Consider the following 11021-nt stretch of genomic DNA (forward strand, 5'->3'; position numbering starts at 1 on the left):
CAGGAGTGCTGGCCGCTAGGCGGCTGGTGATGGAGAGCTGGGCTTGTGCCGCGCCAGGCCGCCAGTCCACCCTGGCGTCCAGGGGCCGGCAGGCCCGCCCTCCGCAAACACCGGCCTCCCGCCCAGGCCGGCCACCCGCCACCGGCCTGGTCCGCTCACCATCCTCTGGACCCGTGGGCCAGCCAAGGAGCCGCTGCCTTTGGCACCTGTTCTCCATGCCTACAAACAGACAAGGCCCTGCACTTTTCTCCTCACGTGGTTCAGGGACTGGCCTCTCTTAATTTTCTCTGTACTGCATCCTTATTCTCCCAGCTCTGGTTCTCCCAATTAATTGCAAACAGTGTATTGAAAAAGGCATGCTGGGACTGCCGAGCAGGGTTTTCCGCGGAAGGAGCGGTTCCCTGCTGGCGCTGCCCACCGAGGCCAGCCCCTCCCGGAGGTTCTGGAGGAGGGTTTTGGGGAGGAGCGCGATGCAGAGGCCGCCAGGACCGAGAACGACTTCCGGGCCCTCATTCCCACCAGCCTCGCCTCCTCTCCACGCATCTGTTTTCATTTTCTTAGTGTTTAAACTTGATTCCGCCCCCACCTTCGTGTCCTCCCACCACTCCCATGAAAGACAGAAGATGGATTTCATCTGTGTCCTGAAAGAGGGCAGGGAACACTCAGTGACCGGAGACCCTAGGGAATGCGAAGTGCAAACTGTCGCCCGAGCTGTCTCTGGAGAAAAGTAAAGGAATGTAACAAGTTTTCATTAAGAAATCCAACTATCCAAAGTATCACCATTTTTTCCCCCCAAACACGCTTTAGCAGTGACATGTGAGACCTGTGAACTAGAAGCTTCTCAGATCTAGTGCCTTTTCTCCCCTTCATTTAAACTTTAACACCGATAAGCTGTGGGATCATGAGACATTCATTCCATCTCTTTGTACCTCAGTATTTGGATGTTTAGAAATGGCACAACCCTATTTCATACGTTTAGTGTACATAATCCGATACACCACCCACATTGTCCTAGTATAGGTTCTAAAAGTGGGCAGAAAATAAATTTGCACAACATTCCTCAAAAAGTTCTCTTTAAATTGGGCAAATGAGTGTTAGAAGATGAAGCGTCAGCCAGGTCCCAGTGGCTACCGCCAACCCCCAACATACCTGATGTCTCCAAATACACAGTCATGTCCCCTCCTGGTCACAGTCTCACAGTTTGGGGGCAGTTGCATTTTATTTAAATACTTTTAACATACACTTATAACGAATGGGATTCAGCACTACCGTCAAATTGGAGTCTTTTGGAGAGGGTGACAATGATTAGAACTTCGTTCATTTTATATCATGGAGATTTCCTAATCTCCCCACTTCAAGAGAAGCCTACATGAAAAAAGAGTCCTTTCCCCACTATTCCTATACAACTCACTTCTCCCCAAATTCCTATCAGATGGCCTTGTTGACTTAGGACCACTTAGCAGGAAACTTGTCCTGTGCTTACACCTTGAGAAGAGCTTGTTTCCACTGCACTGTGGGGCGGAAGGAAAAACCCTGTAGCTAGACAAGAAATGGGTATCATGGTCGGGTGGTAGGCTTCTTTCCAGAGTTGTCTGAGAAGATATTTTACTTTTTCTTCAGAGCTACTGTAATGCCTTTGACGTGGCACTTCAGTAGGACTTCAGATATTATTGGGGTTAATGTTATTATTGGGGTTAAGTCTGTTAAAAATACAAAGTGCTTTGCTATTTTCACTTGAATATACTCTTCAAAGTTTCAGTTGATGAGACAAATTCTAAATTGCCTAATGCAATTACCTAATATAAACTGACAAAAAATAAAAAGGAGTGAAAAATTTCAGTTTGTGTATTTATATGATTGTATATAAATTCTAATTATTTTACCATTTAATTAGTTTTCATGGTGTATTAGATGTTATATAGACATACACAATATAAACAACACTTGAAAAGGAAAACGTATGAAATGACCTTTTTCACCATAGGGATTTAAAATGAAAATTAGTTTTCTTTGAATCCATTTTTGATTCATTTGAAAAGCTGTGTACCGAAGAGCACAAAAAGATAACATAATCTGAAGTCAGTCTCTCATGAAATATCTAGGTTAGCTCAGTCTCACAAATCTAACCTCATGTTCAGTGTGGCTGCCCAGTAAACCCCATGAAAATGGAAACCAACAATGAGAATTGCCCCCCAACCACTCTCTTCTTCCTCTTCCTCCTTCTTTGTATTATTATTTGAAACCATCACCCGTTTCTTTGGCCATGGGTAACTGGCAGGAAAGCAGAATGAACCATTTCAGAGGTAGAGAAGAAAAAGCTCCGTGACCTCTCTCTCATTTTCATCTAAAGAAGTGAGCCATTGAAAGTATCCATGTGGTGTGAAGAGCTGCCTGCCTGCAGGGCTCCTCACTGACTGCTGGTGGCCCCGGGGGCCCACCCCATTCCCACCATCTTCAGAATTTCCTCGGGGCTGTGGTTAATCTCTCTCCCCGCCTTCCATTGTGAACACTGGAGAGGCAAAAGTCGTTATCAATGCAGCACCTTCACTGAAACTTTGAATGGACAAGGAGAGAAGATTCAGAACTACAGGGAAAGTAAGCAATGTGAACATTCTCAATGGGAAGGCTGTTTTCAACGGGCACTGGGTGACCCTTGCCTTGATAGAAGTGGGGCACAGTATGCTGTTTGTGGAGAAGAAACACTGTACCTTTATTCAGAGCTTGGAAGGTTAAGAGGCCTGAGATTTATGGACACAAGGAGGGATTTTAAAAAGAAGAAACCTCCCCTTGCCTGGCTGCAGGTGCAGGGACAGTGGGGCCTCTCCTCCCTGGTGGGGCGAAGAGACCTGCCTCCTGGAAGTCACTGTGAGGTAATGTTCCGGTCTGCAGAACCTCATCTGACCCTCTGTATTGGGATCAAGGCCCAGGGAGGAGGTGAAGGCTCCATTTGGGGAGGGCAGGCTTGCTGTCCAGAAATAGAGCTGGGATATGGAGTGGAGCATTTGAAAGGTTCTAGGAGCCCAGGGGATAAGCCTTAAAGTGCTATGTTCTGGATTATAGCAGTCTCTTGAATGCTCTTCTTGGTCTCTGTGTCTCTCCTGTGTCTCAGTTGAACTTCACAACAATAAAAAGCTGCCTGTGATAGTGGAATCAGATAATGACTGTACCCAGAGTTGCTTGGGTAAGTTAGTAAATCTCCCTGAGCTGGATTTGGTGTCAGATTGCTCAGGTTTCAACACTGGCACTAGCTCTGCAATCTTGAATAAGGCATTGTATTAGTCCATTTTCTCGCATATAAAGACATGCCCGAGACTGGGAAGAAAAAGAGGTTTAATTGGACTTACAGTTCCACATAGCTGGGAAGGCCTCAGAATCACGGCGGGAGGCGAAAGGCACTTCTTATATGGCAGCGGCAAGAGAAAATGAGGAAGATGCAAAAGCGGAAACCCCTGATAAAACTATCAGATCTCATAAGACTTGTTCACTACCATGAGAACAATATGCGGGAAACTGGCCCCGTGATTCAAATAATCTCCCACCGGGTCCCTTCCACAGCACGTGGGAATTATGGGAGTACAATTCAAGATGAGATTTAGGTGAGGACACAGAGGCAAACCATATCAGGCATTCAACCCCTCAGCACCTTAATTTTTTGCCTATGACATCGACATAGTAAAGTATCTGCCTCATTTGGTGGCTGTGAGGGTTAAATGAGAAAATGCTTGTGATTTAGTTAGAATTCTTGCTTGCCAACCTTGTAGATGACCACTGGCTTTCCAAAGCAGGGCTGAGCTAGCTTATGAGAAGGCAACCATCGCATGACTGAAACTGGCCAACTGTTTCTGAAATGAAACCATTTCTTCAGGAGTCAATGGCCAATCTAAATAGTAGGATGCAAGCCACCAGAGGGTGCGCTGAGGGAAAGTGGGACTCATTCCTTACCTCCCCATCTTAATAGGATGGGGATTTAGATGCTGCACTAGTAGTTAATGGAAAATGTCCCCTAAGACACATAAAGTGTGTAGGATAATGCTTGGTGTGGGGCCAGCACTCCCTACAAGCCAGTTGTGACAATGATTCATTTTTACATTTCGTGAGTAGTTACAACAATATCTGCCTGGAAAGGCATAACTATAGCAAAGACCTAGTCCAGTACCTGGCAAATAATACACTCCCAACATGTGCTAGCTGATGCTGTTACAATATAGTATAGATAATCAAAGTTTATAGATGCGTTAAAATATTTTAGTCTGATCAGTAGCTTCAATGCCCTTTTCCACTAATCATTTTTAAAAATTAGTATAAAAGAGCAAATTAGCCACAGTTCCTCTCCCTGGTTTACTTTTCTACTTTGCCATCAACACCTCCTAGTACCATCCCAGCTTTACAGGAGGGAAAACGTTTGCTTAAAACTGAGTTTTCTCTGAAAAACAAATTCTAATAAAAAATGTCCACATGATACAGAAAGCAGCATTTACTTTTTTCCACTTTATTTTCTAAATGTCAGGCACATGCTTATTTTTAATTTAGAGCAATGTACACTGTCTTGGAAAAAATGCAAATGATATCACTTCATAGATTTTTTCAAAACATAGAGTGTTAGTGATCCTCTTGGGTTTTATTTTAATTTTTAGTCACATCAGCATTGTGTGTAGATCCTCTTAGGTTTTAGATGAGAACAAATTAATGATTAAGGATTTCAGGTATTTAATACATTTCTTCAGCTCCCTAAGAAAAATGTAACCTGTTCCAGGCAGGGATTAGGATCTAGAGGAGAGAAAGTGCATTTGGTGTATGCTTTCATTTCTCCCTCTGAGAAGGCCTGTGTGTTTCCATATAAGGAAACTGCACATTTGCAAGGTACGTCTGCTGCACAATTTCCATAGCGATCTGTACTTTCTGTTCCTCCTGTGCTTATTTAATATGTTATTTGCATTTGTTTAGTTTCTGAATTCTCCCTTGTGGGATCCACGAGGGCAGGAGATGTTGGTATTTTGTGTGCCACGGTACTCCAGGCCCGCCAGTGGATTTGTGCTTAGGCTTCTGAGCCAGGTGACCTGGGTGAGGTGTCACATTTGCTGCTTCCTTGCTATGCTGTGTGTGCCAGTGGCTTCACAACTCTGAGTCTCAGTTTCCTCATATGTAAAACTGGGGTAAAAATGTCATCTACCTCATAAGGACATGAAAAATGGGAGGGAATGCCTGCAAACTACCCAGAACACTGAAAGGCCTGCAATAAATGCCAGCCAGGAGCTGGCTAGGTCCATGAGCTCAGGAAGTGTTTGGCGACTGGCTGAGTTGCAGATAGTCTGTCCAGTAGTGAATGGATCCACCTACCCCAAAGAATGCAAAACTTTAGAATCATTCAAGACAAAATAGCAAGGCCATTTGCAAGAGGCCATTAGAGATGCAAACCTGAAAGGCTCGGGCTTTAGGATGTATGTTGGAAGCAAAACAATGGAAAACATGAGAAGATCCTTGTGAAATGTCCAGGTTTGGAGACTGGCGTTGACTTAGAAAAGCTGGCTTGGAAAGCATTTTCCACTTGGGCAGGGGTTTGTTTATAGTGCTCACCTAAAAGCAAGCCAGCAATTGTCATGGTTTTCAGTGATCCTAAACACCTTGGGGAACTTGGGAAGGGGATTTCTGCACATTGGCAGTAACATGGCACCGTAGAGGGTGAGGATCTTTTTTTTTTTTTGAGACGGAGTCTCACTCTGTCGCCCAGGCTGGAGTGCAGTGGCGCGATCTCCACTCACTGCAAGCTTCGCTGCCTCCCGGGTTCATGCCATTCTCCTGCCTCAGCCTCCCGAGAAGCTGGGACAACAGGCGTCCGCCACCACGCCCGGCCAATTTTTTTGTATTTTTAGTACAGATGGGGTTTCACCGTGTTCACCAGGATGGTCTCAATCTCCTGACCTCGTTATCTGCCTGCCTCAGCCTCCCAAAGTGCTGGGATTACAGGCCTGAGCCACCGCGCCCGGCCAGGGTGAGGATCTTAAACAGAGAAAGCTGGCACTCTTTGTGCTCTGCCCAGCACCTGCTCACTCCAGTGAGATGGCTATCGGGTGGTGGGTGCTGCTTTTTCAAAAGGAGTTAGATGAAAATAAGCACACAGTGAGGGAACAGACATGTTGGATTTCTGTGGACATCCCACCCCTCACCCTTTTAACAGTGCTGTAACCATTTTAAGACCCTAATTAAGGTTTTATAAGTCAATGTGCTTGACTCTGAAGCTCCAGGAAAGAATGCGGCTGTCCATGGGTAAACCCAGGCCCCCGTGCTCACGATTGTATTTCTCAGCTGGGAGGCCCTGCCCAGGCTTCTTTGAAAACACATGTCATTTTCCATTGAAATCAAAGCGGCTGAGAGAGTTGAACTGATAGACAAGCGCCTCAGTTACACAGCTTTACCTGTGGCCAATAGCACAGTAAAGTTGCAAAGTAGAGCAGGTGGAAATTGGCTATCTAGGCTGGACATTTTCCATGTCCATGGATCTCCTGGACTACCTAGCTGTGCTTGTGTGCCCTGGCAACCTTGCCCATCCCTCTCACAGGTGCTTCGTGGGCTTGGTCTACCTGAGGGTCTGGGTCTCCCATCTTCCTGTGACCTGCTCCTGTAACTGACTATTGTGTGCCAGGTTAAATGAGATGCTTCCGCAGCTGGCTTAGTGCCAGTATTTTTTCACTGTTGCCTTTGCATTGAGACTGCAAGAAGAAGTAGGCCTTGGGCTTCTGAATATCCATGCTAGAAGGGCAAAAGTTCATTGACCTATGTTTATAAGTGGTCTGATGGTTAGGAATGTGCTACAGACAAGGCTTTTGGGGGAGGGAGAAGGGATGATAATACATTGGCAACATTAAAGATGGCACCTTCATGGAACAAAATTCAGGGGGAGGCCACAATATTGACCACAATGGGCCTGACCGCAGACCACACTCCAATTATAGACCAGTCACCACTTCCTGAATACAGTGGCTCTGTTTGCTGTGACCATGGAAAGGGGGAAGCTGGAGCAAAAGTAGCAATCTCCCAGCTTTTGCCTGTGTGGAACACTGAGGATTTGGGGGCTCTGCCCAAATTGGGCTTCAGATATTTCACGGCAGCAGCTGTTCCTGCACAGCAGAGACGACAGGAAAGCATTCTCTGGCCCACACTCTGCAGCTATAACCCAGGAAAAGAAGGGCACAGCCAGAGGACTTACAAAGAAACATCAAACTATTTCTCCTTTGTTGTAAAAACATGTCTTCTCTGTGTTTCATTCTAATCTGAAATTAGTCTATGGAACACACTGATGCAACTCCTCCCCATTTACATGTGGGTTGTCAGGGTACTAGGCTGCTCTTGAAGAGTCTACTCATCCATTGTAGCATAATGAAAGCATTCCTTATCTATTATCACCTAGGCACGAATTCAGTGTCTCTGTGCAATTAGATTTGGCTTCAAATGGGATTCATTTCTCAGCAGGATTACTCAATGAATTACTTTACTGTCTCTTTGTTCCTGTAGTGGGGTCCTTTCATTCAAGCACAGGGGGAAATGTTGCTTCTGGGCAAATCCCAGCACAGAGGGCCAGGAAGTGACTGAGGTGTCCTCTGGGCCTTGGTTACCAGGGCTAGTTCCTTTCCTACTGTTTAGCAGCGAAGAGTTAGGAGGAAGAATCCAAAGCTGCTTGCTTTTGATTAAAGAAAATCCCAAAATATGTTGGATGTAGAAATTCATGCTCCACAGAAAGCACTTTCTTTCACTCTGAAAATCTAACCACCCCATCAGGCTCTTGAGCTCCACAGAACATTCCTCTTCTCGTTGTAAGAAAGCGTGAGCAGCAAAAATCTTTTTCAATTGGAGACAGAAAGCATTGTTAAGAACATAACTGTGGTTCGCAAACACCTGCTCACCCTCCCACATCATGCGTGCACGTACAAGTAAATTTTTCAGCAGGTACAGGTCTATTTCTCAATTGCTTTAACAGGTAAAAACTGGCAGCATTTCCTGGCAGAACACGTACTTTAATTGTCCTTCTAGCTGATACCTGTTCTGAGTTGCTCCAAGTAGATTCATTATAAAGCCCTCCTATGACCATTCAGCTATGAAGCATTCCAGTGGGCTTGCTTTGAAAGCTCAGTGGTTGCACAGACCATATAGAACGAACTGGAGAATTACAGAGTTGAAAGACGTTTCCCAACCACCCTGGGCAGAACAGGTGTATGCAAAGGTGACCCTGACTCCCAGGAGACAGTGCCTCCGGGAGCTGCAAGTCAGAGCATGCGGCAGAGTTTTCAGGAGTGAGGCGTAAAATTCCAAAGATTTGGGTTCAGTTCAGATAAGCACCCACATGTTTGGGTCTTCAGCAGAAACCTGTCTGAAATGTCTCCAACAGCCTGTTAAAACAGACTGGAAATCTTGCAGCAGCTCCATCCCTCCTGAGGTTTTTGGTACTTCCTGTAAGACTCAGCCCAGAATAGCCTTTCCATGTCTGAGCCAAAGATGGAAAAGTAATGAAACAGCCTTCTCACTTTCCATTGTTTTGTGTTAAAAGATTGTGCTTCTTGGATGGTTGTGAGCACTTTATGCGTAGATGAAGTAATAGAAACGTTCAGACATTGAGGCTCCTGTTTGGTTTCGGAAGTCTGCAGAGGCAGTGTTGGGAGTGGGTTCTCCTTTCACTCAGACGGTTTACCCATAGACAGCCATTTCCCTTGAAGAGGTTATTTTTATTCTGAGGACGGGGGAAAGTAGCAGAACTGGAGAGTGGTATTTGCGCCAGAGCTCCCAGTTTTTAGGAGATGATGAGACGACACTGCTGACCAGCGAATCCGAGTTGGTTCCTGTGGACTGCACCAGCAGGCAGCGTAGCAATGGGACTTCTCCGGGGTGGCCCTGCAGGGCTGAGGTGGGGGCTACAGGCTGGGAGCCAGTGGGATCCCAGCTCTTCACAAACTCCTGCTAATCACAAAACAGCCACCTACTTCAGCAAAAAAAACTGGCTGGTCTTTCCTCATGGGGAGGAGAGACACTACCATGGCTGGTGGGTTCTTTCCCTAAGGCTCCCGCACAGAGTAGCCTCTTTTCTGGGGGGCAGGAAGGCCATGGAAATGAGACCTTCTGAATGGCGATGCCGTGTCTCAGCGAGCGGAGGCGCGCTTTCTCCGGATGGAAATGTGATAGTCTGTGCCTTGGTGATGGATACAAAACACTATTGCAAATTAGCTTTAGCTTCCCTTTAAGTCCCCTCTGGTGATGGCCCATCTGATTTTCGAAATTGAAAAGGACTGGCAAACAGCTTGTTCAGCCATTTCCTGCATTTTCCTATCGCCCGTGTCTATAAGTTACATTAATGCAACTGCTTGATTCCCAGTTGAGAGGCTTCTCACTCACCTCCTCTGGGGGATGCTGGCCTGGCTGCAGCTTCGGTCCCTCAGCAGCAGAGAGACCAAGGTCAACCAGGAGGCATCTCGTAATTGTGGAGAAGTGTGATGGTATCTAAAGCCAAATGATAGAGAACATTTGGAAATATTTGAAGAACAGATCAAAGCCTGTGAATTTAATTACTCCACCCTACCTAATTAGCTGCTGCCTAGCTGCGCAGTCTTCCCTGCTGACGATTATTGATGGGCTGCTGCCCTCTGTGCTCCCTTTCCTGGGCCAGCTGCACCCCCACGGTGGCAGGTTTTCAGAGATTTGCAGATGAGAATTAATGGGGAGTTGGAGGCAGAATGGCCAGGAAGAGGAAGGGTTGGGGTAGTGGAGGGAGACGTGTTAGGGGTGGAGGCCTCCTCTGACAGGCTGCGGGCTTGGCTACACCTGTGAGCAAAAGTCGTGACGGTTCAGAACCCGGAGACACCAGATGGACCCACCGTCTCCTCTCTGATGTGCGAACCTTGGAGGTATAAAACAATGAGTCATCTCCAGGGAAGAGCATTCTTTTACTAGAGTTGGCTGGGACATGGTGTGGGTTGGGTGTGGGGTGTTACAGCCTCCTAAGGGGGTTCTAGATGGCTGTGACCAGGGACTGTGGCTGGCTGGAATTCAGGTTGGTCCACTGTGGGGAGTGGACGCTGGGGGTCGAGGTGCCACTGCCCTGCTGACTGGACCTGGGAATTTTCCTGTTTCTCCTGGGTCAGCCTGTGCTGCACAGGGCTGATCCCATCTTTGAGCAGAGGAAATGTCCCTGAGAGGCTGGCTGGCAGTGGGTTCCTCCTGTCCCTGTGGAGCTGACACCACGTGCCTTACACGTTAGCAGAACAAAGCATATCTTTCATCCAACCTCCATAAGAGAAATATTTTAAGAAGGCATTGCATTATTCTGTTTGATCGAGTCCTCAAACTTTGCAGATCAGTTTGATGAGCACATAGACTCCCACAAAATGATTCTTTCAGATTTCTTGGTCTGATGATTAAAAAGATGGAAAAAAAGCTGTTTTGTATTTGTTACTGTGGGCACAAGTCTTCGGTAGATGGTGTGTTTTAAAACACTCACACATCCTGAACCTCTTCGCTCACCTGTCTGGTGCGTCCTCAGACCCTGTCTTCTTTGAGGGTGCTGCCCTTTCTGGAAGTTTGGGTGTAGCAGATAGTGACAAAATGAGTCTGGTTGCCCCAACCCCGTGCCACAAAGCTGACTTTCCGTACAGGATTCATTTTTTTGTTTTGTTTTCTCTCTCAAATACTTTCCTCAGGAAATCTATTCTGGGTCACCCCCACCCAGGCACCCCACACCTTTGTTGCATGTTATGGGCTTTATTTCAAGGTCGGGCTTTGGGTTTCTCTTCCTGCACCTGAATTACTTTCCTTATACAGTATCTGAGGGCTCCATTTTTTCCTTTGTATTTTATGCGTAGACTAAGCCTTAGGTCTCTATATTTAAAACAGCTCTTCTATTTCCTATTCCTAAACTTCCTTTATCGACCACAAACTTCACAGATTATGGGACTTCAACAGGAGATGGGATTGCCCAGACTGAGTCTCAGGGAGCTCTTGTGGAGGCTGGGTTGGGGGCAGAAACAGGCCCCTGGGCAGAT

This window comes from Papio anubis, chromosome 8 (assembly GCF_008728515.1).
Source record: "Papio anubis isolate 15944 chromosome 8, Panubis1.0, whole genome shotgun sequence".
Lineage (NCBI taxonomy): Eukaryota > Metazoa > Chordata > Mammalia > Primates > Cercopithecidae > Papio > Papio anubis.